We start from the raw sequence: 14,109 nt of genomic DNA, 5'->3' as shown, positions 1-14,109 counted from the left end.
TTCGCAGTTTGTAAAACAAGTTCTGTTAAGTTACAGGTTTCTGAGTATTCATACATCTCATCTCTTTACAAGTTTTTGTCATAAAAGGTTTCATAAAATATAGTTAATCTCTAGAGCATCTTTTTATCACTAATGTTAATTTATGCTTTTTATTTTTAACTAGTGACCCAGTGCATGTTGTGCACATTAAAAGGGAATTAATTAGAGTAAATACTTTAATCTTTTGCACTCGGTTGTCGAGTGTGACTCAACACAGCATTAAATCCCGAGTAGAATAAAGGAATCGAGAAAAAAGCAAGCAAGTGCAAAGGGTTAATATTGCTATTTGCCCTTTCTCTATAATAGAAGTGTCAAAGAAAATTAGTAAAATGTATATGAAAATCTTCCTCCTGTCAAGTGTCTGGGGCGCACCACGGGAACCAGTAAAGTCCCTGCCCACCCACGTGCACTTTGAAATCGTGCAAGACCCAGACCCGGCTGGCCACACCCCCGTCAAGCCCTGCCAGGTAGGGGCACAGCCTCAGGTTGCCTGGCCTGGGGCAGGGGGCAGGCCTTGAGGTCCCCGTCAAGCCTGCCGGGCAGGGAGTGCAGTCTCAGGTCCCCTGCCCCGGACCAGCACCACGCAGACTCAGGTCCCTCTGATTGCTCCTTAAGGCAACTGGTTTCCTTCTGCACACACCCTAACTGGTGGCTGGGATATGAACCCACAACCAAAGTACATGCCCTTGACCAGCAATCAAACCTGCAACCCTTCCGTCCTGGGGCTGGTGCTCTAACCATTGAGCAACCGGCCAGGGCTCCTTTTATTTGTAACTAGAGGCTCGATACACAGATTTGTGCACTGGTGGGGTCCCTTGGCCTAGCCTGCTCCCTCTTGTAATCCGGACCCTTCGGGGGATGTCGTAGGCCCAGTGTATGTATTCGGCTCGATCCCCACAGGCCAGGCTGAGGGGCTCCACCGGTGCCCGAATCTATGCACCAGGCCTCTAGTATGCATATAAGATCTTTGGTTAATCACTTCCTGCCCTCCCCCCCCCCCACTTCCCTCTGAGATTCATCAGTTTGTTCCATGCTTCCATGCCTGTGCATTGAGCGTCTGCCCCCAGTGGTCAGTGTGCGTCATAGCACCAGTTGAACGGTCGCTTAGGCTTTTATATATATAGATGTTTGTTAGAAACGTCTCAATTTCATATTCTATTCTAAGTCCAGCATCTGAGCCTGTGGTCCAATTCTGAAGTTTCCTCATGGCTGAGGACTTCCTTATGCTCTGAGGTTTCCTCCCTCTGTGCGCCTGTAACCTGGTAGACTGGGAAGTGTTTGTCTTTGCTTTTAGGAAGTGTTTGATGTTACCAACTCAAGGCCAATACATACTTATCGTTTATACTGCGAAGTATAATACACACACAACTCATTGGATTATCTCAAAAGCACATCTTCATGAATTACCATGAAGCAAATGCCCAGGAGACAACCAGCTGCAGCCAGAAACACACGCCAACACCTGGAGCCCCTCTCCCTGGCCAGTGCCCTCGACCTTCTCCCCCAGTCACTGCTAATGTGAGTTTTACAGAAATTACTCCTACAAGTTTAATTAGAAGAACACACAGGCTAATTACATAATGTAGTTTTGACTCTTTGAACTTTAAGTAGATGGGATAATTTGTGTTTTTTGGAGGGGGTGGCTTTGATTTGTTCATGTCTGGTTTGTTCATCTTCCTTGCTGTGTAGTATTTCATTAGTGAATATGCTTCCATTTATTCTCTCAGTCATTAAGTGTTTTGGCTACTAATAGCCAAAAGCAAATATTGTGTCTGTCTCTTCCGGTGCAGTTTTGCTCACATGGTGGGCATATAATTCAGTGTGAAATAACTGAGTTTTAGGGTATAAACAGCTGGGAAAACTCAAAAGTATGTGGAAATTAACACTTTTAAACAACCAGGAGATCAAACAAATCACAAAGGAAAGGAGAAAATACCTTGAGAAGAATGCGATGAGAATGCAACGTACCAGAGTGTATGGGAAGCATGGAACCAGTGCCGGGGTGTTATAGTTGTAAATGTCTACATCGAAGCAGTTCTCTAATTGTGTGCCTAAGGAACTAGAAAAAGAAGAGTAAGCCAAACCCGGAGCCAGCAGGACGGAAGGAATAGAGATTAAAGCAGGGATAAAAGACTGAGGATAAGAAACTAGAGAAAATCAAGGACAGTAGAAGTTTCTTTAAGGTCAACAAAGTTGACCTTTAGCTAAATTGACTAAGAAGAAAAGAGAAGACTCAAATTACTAAAACCAGTGAAAGAGGACATGACTGAACTTTACAGAAATAAGGAAGATGAAAAAAGACTACTATGAATACCTGTATGCCAACAAATTGGGTAATCTAGGTGAAATGGACAAATTCCTAGAAACAAACTAGAAAAGCTGATTCCAGAACAAATAGAAAATGAGAAGACCTGCAAGAAGTGACATTTAAACTACTCAAAACCCCAAGCAATAAGAGCCAACGACCAGGTGGCTTCACTGGTAAACTTCACCAAACGTAGAAAAGAGGGAACACTGCTCTTGTCCACATTCTTCCAGAAATTTCGAGATGACAGAACACTTCCTAACGCATTCTGTGAGGCCAGTGCTATCTTGATACTGAAGCCACCCAGACAACTGCAGGGGGAGAAACTGCAGAGTCACATCTTGTGAACGTTGAGGCAGAAAACCTCAGCACACTGCTAGCACCCCGAATTCAGCAACAGTAAGGGGGTTCCAGGGATGCAGGAAGGACCCAGCCTCTGGAAATCACCCAGCACACTGCCTGAGTAGAGTGTAGAGGGCAAAACATGACCATTGCAGCTCATGCAGAACAAGCATTGGATAAAATCACATTTTCATGATAGAAACAGACCAAGGATCGAAGGAAAGTACCTCAACATAATAAAGGCTGTTTATGCCCTGACCGGTTTGGCTCAGTGGGTAGAGCGTCGGCCTGCGGACTGAAGGGTCCCAGGTTCGATCCCGGTCAGGGGCATGTACCTTGGTTTCGGGCACATCCCCAGTAGGGGGTGTGCAGGAGGCAGCTGATCGATGTTTCTCTCTCTTCGATGTTTCTAGCTCTCTATCCCTCTCCCTTGCTCTCTGTAAAAAATCAATAAAATATATTAAAAATAAATTTAAAAATTTAAATTAAAATAAAATAAATAAATAAAGGCCGTTTATGTAAAGCCTGTAGCTAATGTGCTCGAAGGCGAAAGAATGCAAGCTTTTCCCCCGAAGGTCAGGAGCAAGACCAGGAGGCTCACTTTTATCATCTCTATTCACAATAATACTGCGGTTTCTAAGCAGAGCAATGATGCAAAAAAGAAAAGAGTCATCCAAATCGTGAGTGAAAAAGGAAAAGTATCTTTGTAGAAGACATGATCTTATATGTAAAAACCCTAAAGAACCCCCAGTACACACACAGCTGTTAGAGCTTGCAAAGGAGTTCAGCAAAGTTGCAGGACACAAATTCACAAATCAATTGTATTTTTATACACTATCAATAATAAGAGGAGCCCGGCTGGCGTGGCTCAGTGGTTGAGCATCGACCTATGAACCAGGAGGTCACAGTTCAATTTCCGGTCATAGCACATGCCTGGGTTGCAGGCTCAATCCCCAGTGTGCAAGAGGCAGCTGAGCAGTGATTCTTTCTCATCATCGATGTTTCTATCTCTCTCTGAAATCAATAAAAAATAAGAACTGTGATGGTAGCCTGAGGACGAACAGACAGGCCTCCACCCCAGATCAATGGAATGAGAGTGAGAGCCCAGAAATAAACCCTCACCTCCATGGTCAAATGATTTCCACAGGGGTTTTAAGACCACTCAATGGAGAAAGAAAGTTCTCCAGCAAATGGCGCTTGGAAAATTGGATATGCACACGTTTAAGAATGAAGTTGGGCCCGGCCAGCATAGCTCAGTGGTTGAGCATCAACAAGTGAACCAGGAAGTCACGGTTTGATTCCCAGTCAGGGTACACGCCAGGGTTGTGGGATTGATCCCCAGTGGGGGGTGTGCAGGAGGCAGCCGATCAATGGTTCTCATCATTGATGTTTCTCTCCCTCTCCCGTTCTCTCAAGTCAATAAAAATATATTTAAAAAGTGAAGTTGGGTCTTAAAGCCATAGGCAAAATAGATCAAAGACCTAGATTTAAGAGTCAAATTCTTAGGAGAAAACAGGGAAATATTCCTGACCTTGGATATACCAGTGGTTTGTTTTTTAAATTGTTATTGTTGAAAGTATTACATATGTCCCCCTCTTCCCCCTCCCCATTGACCCCCTCCAGCCTGCCTCCCCACCCCAGGCCTTCACCACCCTATTATCTGTCCATGGGTTATGCATATATGCATACAAGGTCTTGGTTGATCACTTCCCACCCACCCACCCTCCCCTTGCCTTCCCTCCGCGATTCTGCACTCTGTTCCCAATGGTTTCTTAAATATGACACCAAAAACAAGGCAACAAAAGGAAAAATAAAATTAAAAAAAAAAAGGAAAAATAAATTCTACTTCATCAAAATGAAAAACTTGGGCATCAAAGGACACTATCAAGACAGGGAAGAGAGAATCAACCCATAGAAGAGAAAATAAGTGCGAGCCATCTCTCTGCTAAGGGACTGATAACCACGATATATAAAATGCTTCAAAAGTTCAACAACAACAACAATCAGACACTCAGTTTAAAAAGTGGCAAAAGACTGAAATAGGTATTTCTCCAAAGAAGATACACAAATGGCCAAGAGGCACATGAAAGTAACTCAGCACCATCAATTCGGAGTGAAATGTGAATCGAACCACAAAGAGATTCCACTTCACACGCACTGGGAAGGCTATCATCAAAAACACAGGAAAGCCCTGGCCGGTTTGGCTCAGTGGGTAGAGCATCGGCCTGTAGACTGAAGGGTCCCGGGTTCGATTCCAATCAAGGGCACATGCCTGGGTTGTGGGCTCTGTCCCCAGTTGGGGGCGTGCAGGAGGCAGTTGATCAATGACTCTCATCATTGATGTTTCTATCTCCCTCTCCCTCTCTGGAATAAATAAAATAAATTAAAAAATTTTTAAAAACAGGATTATAATAAACGAAAAACAAATTCTGATACAACATGGAGGAGCCTTGATAACATGGTGCTAAGTAAACAAGCTAGACACACATGATAGGACAAGAATGTGTCTGGTCTTTATTCCTTTCCTCGCTTCCACCTGGGATAATGTTTCTTCTGCCCAGAGACGAATTTCTTTTAGTGAATTCTTATTGGCAATTGATTGTCACTATTTCTGTTAATCTGAAAAGGCCATCTTCATTCTTTTTTTTTTTTTTAATCCTCACCCAAGGATATGTTTTCATTGATTTGAGAGAGAGAGAGAGAGAGAGAGAGAAACAATTGGTTGCATCCCGTACACGCCCAACCAGGGATCAAACATGCAGGTGGGGTATGTACCCTGACTGGGAGGAAGCCGTTATCCTTGGGTGCATGGGATGATGATCTAACCCACTGAGCCACACTGGCCAGGCCAACAAAACTTGCCAGTTGCTGCCTAATGTGGTTGCCATGAGTCACTGTGGCTCCAGCACTTGAAACATGGTGAATCCATGCTCGGCGTGCGGCTCAGTGGCTGAGGTGGACCCGTGCACCAGGAGGTGGCAGGTTCAATTTCCTGGCGGGGCACGTGTCTGGGTTGCGGGCTCAGTACCCAGTAGGAGGAATGCAGATGGCAGCAGATTGACATTTCTCACATCGATGTTTCTTCCTCTCCCTTCTCTCTCTAAAAATCAATAAAAATATGTATTAAAAAAAAGAAACATGGTGAATCCAAATGAAGAGAATCTGGAGGTATAATATACACAGGATGCTGGAGACTTGACATGAAAAAAAAACCCTAAGATTAATAATTTTAATATAATTTATGTTGATTACATGTTTAAGTCATGGTGTTTTGAATATATTAAATAAAACATTAAGATTTTTAAAAATATGGCCCTAGCCGGTTTTGCTCAGTGGATAGAGCGTCGGCCTGTGGACCGAAGGGTCCCAGGTTCGAGTCCGGTCAAGGGCATGTACCTTGGTTGTGGGCACATCCCCAGTAGGTGTTGTGCAGGAGGCAGCTGATCGATGTTTCTCTCTCATTGATGTTTCTAACTCTCTATCCCTCTCCCTTCCTCTCTGTAAAAGTCAATAAAATATATTTTTTTAAAAAAAGATTTTTAAAAATATGTTTTTGTTGATTTCAGAGAGAGGAAGGGAGAGGGAGAGAAGATAGAAACATCAATGATGAGAATCATTGATGGGCTGTCTCCTGCATGCCCCCTACTGGAAATTGAACCCGCAACCCAGGCATGTGCACTGTCTGGGAATTAAACTGTGACCTCCTGGTTCATAGGTGGATGCCCAACTACTGAGCCACACCGGCCAGGCTAGGATGTTTTATATTGAGCTATCTTCTATTCATCAATCCTCTCATGCTGTGTTCAATCATCTGTTAAATTTTATTGAATTATTAATTTTCCTTATTTCTGAATTCTAATTATCTTTTTAAGCGTAGTTTCAGACACCATCACTTTATTATTTTTTATATTTTTTTTAATTGATTTCAGACAGGAAGGGAGAGAGATAGAAACATCAATGATGAGAGAGGATCATCAGTTGGCTGCCTCCTGCACGCCCCACACTGGGGATTGAGCCCCCAATCCGGGCATGTGCCCTTGGCCAGACTCGAACCTGGGACCCTTTAATCCGCAGGCTGATGCTCTATCCACTGAGCCAAACCGGCTAGGGCCTAATTAATTTTCTTTTACAGCTCAATTCTCAAGTGAAATTCCCCACCCTTTCATCTCTAACCTTTTTCCTCTATTTTCTTGAACATGTAGGTTGCAGCTGTTATCCAGTCCTTGCAGCTGTTATCCACTGACTGACAGGTGACTCGCCCATGCGTTTGTTTTTGTCATCCTGTGTTTCTGTCTCCAGCCCAGTGAGTTTCAGTTGAGAGCTGGACTGCAGCATAAGCGAGCCGAGAGGCGCCAGGTGGCCTCGGCTCGGCACACAGGCCGGGCTCTCGCCTTCCCCGCCGCGCGGAGCCGGGGAAGGCGGCATTGTGTCGGGGAGGTGCCGTCTCATGGTGCTTCTCTTCCCATGAAGGGCTTCCCCCTGGCCAGTCCTGGTCAGAGACCCTCGTCTTCTCAGCCAGACGAAGTGGCCAGAGCCTCTGCTCTGCTCTCCAGGTCTTTCTAGAAAGTGTGCCTCCTCGTTTCCCGCCTACAGTGTGAGGATGTGGCAATGACCTGAAGGAAAAACCTTTAGGCTCAGGGACTTACTCATCCATCTCACTGGGATCCTAGCCCCAAGGCTCCACATTTTTGTCTCCAGCCTCAAAAGAGTCCCCAGGAGTGCCCTCTGCCCTCTGCCCTACTTCTCAGTCTAGGACCCTGAGACCTGAAAGCACTCTAAAAACTGGACCCCCCCCCCCAACTTTGTCTTTATATTTAATAGCTCTCAAGTCCCTAAACGTATTTTTTCATAAGTCATCCATATAGCTGTTATGGTTAAACTAGAGGCCCGGTGCACTCGGCGGGGGGGGGGGGGGGTTCCCCTCAGCCCCCCTTAGTCCCCTTAGCCCCCCTCAGCCCAGCCTGCACCCTCTTGTGAGCCCAGCTTCTGGTGCACTGACCACCAGGGGGCAGCTCCTGTGTTGAGCGTCTGTCCCGTGGTGGTCAGTGCGCGTCATAGTGACCAGTTATTTGATCAATTTGCATATTAGCCTTTTATTATATAGGTTCGGTAAACAACCCTGGCTGGCATGGCTCAGTGGTTGAGCGCTGACCTATGAACCAGGAGGTCATGGTTCAATTCCCCGTCAGGGCACAGGCCTGGGTTGCGGGCTCGATCCCCAGCAGGGGGCGTGCAGGAGACAGCCGATTGGTGATTCTCATTATTGATGTTTCTCTCCCTTTCCCTTCCTCTCTGAAATCAATAACATACATAGTAAACAAGCGTCCATACTCATGACCATACGTTGTTCCTTGACCAGCTCGTGACTGACAGGCGCTGTTGTACCTGCCCTTTACCCAGCCTTCTAGTTCAACCTCAGACACCAGATAACTCAGCCATCGCAGCCTCTGTCCTCACAGCCTTCCGTGTCCTATTCCAGCTTGGGCTGGTTCTTCCTCCAGGTGTTCGTTTTGTGTAGGGAAAGGGGAAGGGATGAGAGAGAAACATTGATCACTTGTATGCCACATGTGCACGTAGGTATGTGGTCTGACTGGGAATCGAACCCACACCCTTTTGGTGTATGGGACGATGCTCCGACCAACCGAGCCACACCGGCCAGGGCCTGTGCCCGCGGGGGAGAAGGAAGGGCACGCGGGCACAGGAGAAGCCGGAGGCAGAGTGCCGTCATGCGTTTTCTTGGTGCAAACCTGCCCCAGGCAGTTCCCTAAGAGCTCGGAAAGGTGGGAGCCCGTCTGCTCCGGAGAAAGGAAAATGTGAAGACGTGACAGGCGGACAAGGCCGTGAGGAGAGAGAAATGCAAACCGAAATTCCTCCGAAAGGGAAACCAAAAGGAAACCCAAGGGTCGCAGGGCACCGGAGAGGCGGCCTGCGGCCTTTGCTTGCTTTGTTCGGAATAGCGCCCAATCGAAGGAGCCTCCCGCCTGGCCAGCGGGGAGGTCGCAAAGCGCTGGGGGTGTGGGACCACACGGCGGGCGGCCCCCACGGGTGACAACAGCCTTAGGAAGAGAAGCTGCTGAGCTGGAGGAGAAAGAGGAGAGGTCACTGCCACACAGCGAGCTGAGGAGAGCTGATGCGGCGAAAAGGCCAGAAGAAGAAGAAAGGGGCGGGAGAGGAGGAGGAGGGAGGCGAAGATGATGAATAAGTTGGTTTTAGCGCAGCTGTTTTCTTGTCTATAGAGCATTTAATCCCCTGTGCACACTCCTTTAAAACACGAGAAACGTAAGGCTGCGCAAGATTTGCTTTTAAACTGACCGTGTCCTTTTCTGTACAGTTAACGCACTACCACTGTGGCCCTAGGTCGCCTGTGCTGGCGGGATTTTCAGCAGCCACTAACCTTGCCTGCTGCACTGCAGGGGTTGTGAATTGGCCTGGAAAGTTACAGCAGCCTCTTGCTGGTGCTCAGCACTGATTAGTTATATATGGGGATGGTCTTTTTAAAAATATTTTTATTGATTTCAGAGAGGAAGGGTGAGGGAGAGATAGAAACATCATTGATGAGAGAGGATCATTGATTGGCTGCCTCCTGCATGCTCCCTACTGGGGATTGAGCCCAACACCTGGGCAGGTGCCCTTGACTGGAATCGAGGCCAGGACGCTTCAGTCCACTGGCCAACTCTCTATCCACTGAGCCAAACCGCCTAGGGCAGTGGTCGGCAAACTCATTAGCCAGCAGAGCCAAATACCAACAGTACAACGATTGAAATTTCTTTTGAGAGCCACATTTTTTAAATTTAAACTTCTTCTAACGCCACGTCTTCAAAATAGACTTGCCCAGGCCGTGGCATTTTGTGGAAGAGCCACACTCTAGGGGCCAAAGAGCCGCATGTGGCTCGCGAGCCGCAGTTTGCCTACCACGGGCCTAGGGCAGGGGATGGTAATTTTTTCATCTTCAGTTGTTTCTGATGGCAGCTTACCTATACACCGAGTGGCCAGATTATTATGACCACCCCATCAGTATGTCGTTGGGCCACCTTTTGCCTTCAATACTGCGGCGATTCTTCTTGGCATCGACTACACGAGATGTTGAAAGGTGATGCGAGGAATCTGACACCACGCCTGATGAATAGCACTGTCCAGTTCTGTGAGGTTTGATGGCTGTGGAACCAGCTGCCTGATGGCTCTTTTAACTTCATCCTACAAATGCTCAATTGGATTGACATCTGGTGATTGTGGGGGCCACCTAAGCAAGGTAAAGTCTCCCTCATGTTCCTGAAACCACTCCTGCACAATACGAGCACCATGGCAGGGCGCATTGTCTTGTTGGAAGAAGCCATCTCCATTGGGATACGCCATCAACATGATAGGATGAACCTGATCAGTAACAATACTTAGGTATGTTGTGCTATTCAGACGTTGTTCCACACGAATTAAAGGGCCCAAATCATGCCAGGAAAACATGCCCCAAATCATAACACTGCCCCCTCCAGCTTGAAGGGTTGTACTCATGCATGTGGGGTGCATGCTTTCATGCTGTTTCCATGAAATTTTCAATCTGCCATCTGCATGATGCAACTGGAAACGTGATTCATCGGACCACATGACTTTTTTCCAATGCTCGACTGTCCAATCCTTGTGTTCCTGTGCGAATTAGAGATGTTTTATCTTGATAACTGCAGACAGCAAAGGTGTTCGAACAGGCCTTCGGCTTCCATATCCCATACGATGCAGTGTACAGTTAATTTGCCTACAAACGTCAGGTGGTCATAATAATCTGGCCACTCAGTGTGTATATAAAAGGCTAATATGCTACGTGTCCCTCCGCCTGTCTGACCGGTCGCTAAGATGTGCACTGACCACCAGGGGTCAGATGCTCAACACAGGAGCTGCCGAGCTGGAGTGACTTGGCAGTGGCAGTTTTCAGGTGATGCACCCCGAAGCCAGAGAGGAGGAAGCCCGATTCCTCATACGGCTTTGCGACTCCACCTTCGCCCATGGGTTATGTTGCTGCTGGGGCACTGTCAGCCCTGAATCTGGTTTACTGCACACTCACGTTTGCGTTCCACACCCTGTACAACAGCAGCTTTGCAGAGTGCCCTCTCGCACTCCGGGACCCCTCGGGGGATGTCAGAGAGCTGGTTTCAGCCTGATCCCTGCAGGCCAGGCCGAGGGACCCCACCTGCTGGAGGGACCCCGCTCACTCCGCAGACGGCGGGGAGGGACCACGGGAGGTTGGCTCCAGGGCGTGTCTGGCCCGTCTCGCCCAGTCCCATCCCGCCGGCCACCTTCTAATTGATTTCCTTTCACTGTGCACAAATCCGTGCACCGGGTCACTAGTATGAAATAATTGACTACCAGTCTGTGATGGTAAAAAAAAGTTGCAGCCGTTTTGGTGACATTCTAAATGCTTCTAAGTAAATACAAGTTTTTTTATTTAAAATAAATTTTTTTTTTTTTTTTGCTGTAACTCCTATTAGGAAGTTGTCCAACCTCCTCTATTGAACTTGTCTCTTTTCTCTCCTATTTTATGTCTTTTTGTTTTCATTCTGGATAATTTCCTTAACTTGGTTTTGCAAGCCTTCCGGTGGATTCCTTTGACAATTTCAGCACTCCTTTAAACGCCCCAGCCCTTCTCCATCGCTCATGGTTGGGTGATCTCTGAGGTCACATGGGAAGGGGTGTGTAGCTGCCCAGACTGGAGGACTGGAGGTGGGAACAGATCTAGGAGTACTGCAGGGTGTTACTATGTCCCAGTCTGATGACCTGAAAAAATACAGTTCACATATCCAGAATTGTGGGGTTTATTTCTTCACACAATTCTGTGTGGTATTTCATTTCTATACAGAACTTGGAAAGCCCTGCTCTGTTCCTTAGCATCGAATATTACTGTTAAGATATTTAGTGAAATCCTTTCACCTGCCTTTTTTTTTATGATCTTTTTTTTTAAATTTCTTTATTGATTAAGGTATCATATATTTGTCCTCGTCCCCCCATTCCCATCCCACCCCCCCTTTTTTTTTTTTAAGCGTGACTTCCTTTTCGATGTTTTAAGCTATTTGGTTTACCTCTGGTTTTCTACAATGAATCATGTCCTGGAGAGACTCAATCTGGGCACGGGAGCCCTTATTTCCGGTCAATAGTATTCTCTCTTTCAAAAGCTGTTCTGCGCCCCCACCCCCTCCACCCCGCCCCGGAACACTTGTTAGAAAGTTGTTGGATTTCCCAAATTGAAAGTTTAGGTCTAATCTCTATTTTCTATGTGTTTCTTCCCTACTGTCTGAATAATGTCCTTAACTGTATCTTGCAACACTTGTATTGAGATTTTTAAAAATCATTGTGGCTATGTTTTTTATTTCCAAGACTCCTTTCTTAGATGTCTTTGAAGCTATAAAGCAGGGTCGTGACATTTTTTTCAATTCATTACGAAAGTTTGTCGCTCCCCTGCACACACACATTTTTTAAATCTGTGCTGGAGCCATTTGAAAAGCTGTGTTGATTTGAGAAACACTGCTTTGTTGTTTGTTTATGGATTCAGTGGTTGATTCTTGCATGTGCCTAGACCCGAGATCGAATCTGAAACCTTGGTGAGTGGGGATGATGCTCTCATCAACTGAGCTGCCCGGCCGGGCAGTAGTGACGTGTCTCAAAGCTGATCAGAGGCTCCACATGCAAAGTTTACTGACCTGCAGCCTTCAGGTTTGGATGTCAAGAACTACCTAACGCCCTGGCTGGTGTTGCTCAGTGGATAGTGCGCCAGCCCACAGACTGAAGGGTGCTGGGTTCGATTCTGGTCAAGGGCATGTCCCTCAGTTGCCGGCTCAATCCTCGGCTCTGGTCGGGGTGTGTGTGGCAGGCAACCAATTGATGTGCCTCTCTCACATCAATGTTTCTCTCTCTCTCTCCCCCTCCCTTCCAACTCTCTCTAAAAAATTTAATGGAAAAGTGTCCTCGCATGAGGATTAACAACAAAGGACTGCCTAATTCGTTAGTTCCCCAAGCACTAATATGTCCATATCCGTTCCCGCATTGCATAGTATCCGCATAGAATTCCGGGACCTGCTTGGGTGGGACCCGCCGCTGTGGCCCTGCTTCGGGCAAGGAAGTGGCCTGAGCAGAGGTGTCCGCTCCTCCACCTGCAGACTCAGTGCCACCAGGAGTCAGCAAAGCGAGGTGAGGCTGTCATTATTACGTGATGCTCACTGGTTACGCACTGAGATCACTCCCTCGCCGGTTTTCCTTAGACAATTGTCTTGTTACTAGTACATATTCAAATCTTGGCTAATAACATGTGCATGAAAGTAATAAAACTTCGCTTTTACAGAAATATCCAACTTATGCCACCTTTTCCTGCCAGCCCGTTCCAAGAGCCTTCCGGGACCAGAGCGGGTCTGAGCGGCTTTCTTTTTTCTTTGTTAATCCTCACCCAAGGGTATTTTTCCATTGGGTTTTAGAGAGAGTGGGAGAGAGAGGGAAAGACAGAGAGAAACAGATGTGACAGACACACACCGATTGGTTGCCTCCTGCACGTGCGCTGACCAAGGGCCTGGGCCAGGGAGGAGCCTGCAACTGAGGTTCATGCCCTTGACCTGAATCAAACCCGGGACCCTTTGGTCCACAAGCCGATGCTCTACCCACTGAGCCAAAGCGGTGGGGGGGGCTGAGCGGCTTTCTCCATGCCACACCTTCCCCAGGCCCCTCCCTGGCACTCCTGCCAGATTGAGCTCTGACTTCTCAGGACATAGCACCCTTTTTGCCTGCATTCTCCCTGGTGGGCGTTAACTTTCGGGCATTTGGTCAAACCACCTGGATGTGTCTGTGAGGGTGGTTCTGGGTGAGACGAACATCTGTATCCGTAGACTGAGCAGGCCCTCCTCCATGTGGGTGGGCTTCGTCCAGTCCGTTGAAGGCCTGCACAGAACAAAAGGGCCTGAATAGGAAAGGTGGAACTCCTTGTAATACTTTCAACAATAAAGATTTAGAGAGAGAGAGAGAGAGAGAGAGAGAGAGAGAGAGAGAGAGAGAGAGAGAGAAGGTGGAACTCCTGCTGCCTGCCTGTGGCCTGTCTGAGCTGGACATGGATCCGTTTTTATTTCCCGCCTTTGGGCTCACTGACACATCAGTGCCTCCTGGGCCTTGAACCTGGGGGCTTTGGCTGGAGCCACACCACGGGCTCTGCTGGGTCTCCAGCTTGCTGACTGCAGGTCTTGGGACTTGTCAGGCTCCACTGCTGTGCAAGCCAATTCCTTATAATAAATGAGTCTCCATCACAACCTCTCTCTCCATCTACATATGTCCTAATGGAACAGTGACTTCCAGGGGGGTTAAAACTGACTCTCAGGGGGAGAAACAAATCTTAGATATTATAATGGCTTGTGGCCTTCCAAAGTTCAGCCGCACCAGACAAAATCTTATTGAGTATTTAATTA

The sequence above is a fragment of the Eptesicus fuscus genome, chromosome 2, assembly GCF_027574615.1.
Source record: "Eptesicus fuscus isolate TK198812 chromosome 2, DD_ASM_mEF_20220401, whole genome shotgun sequence".
Lineage (NCBI taxonomy): Eukaryota > Metazoa > Chordata > Mammalia > Chiroptera > Vespertilionidae > Eptesicus > Eptesicus fuscus.
Note: the sequence above shows the minus strand (reverse complement) of the source record.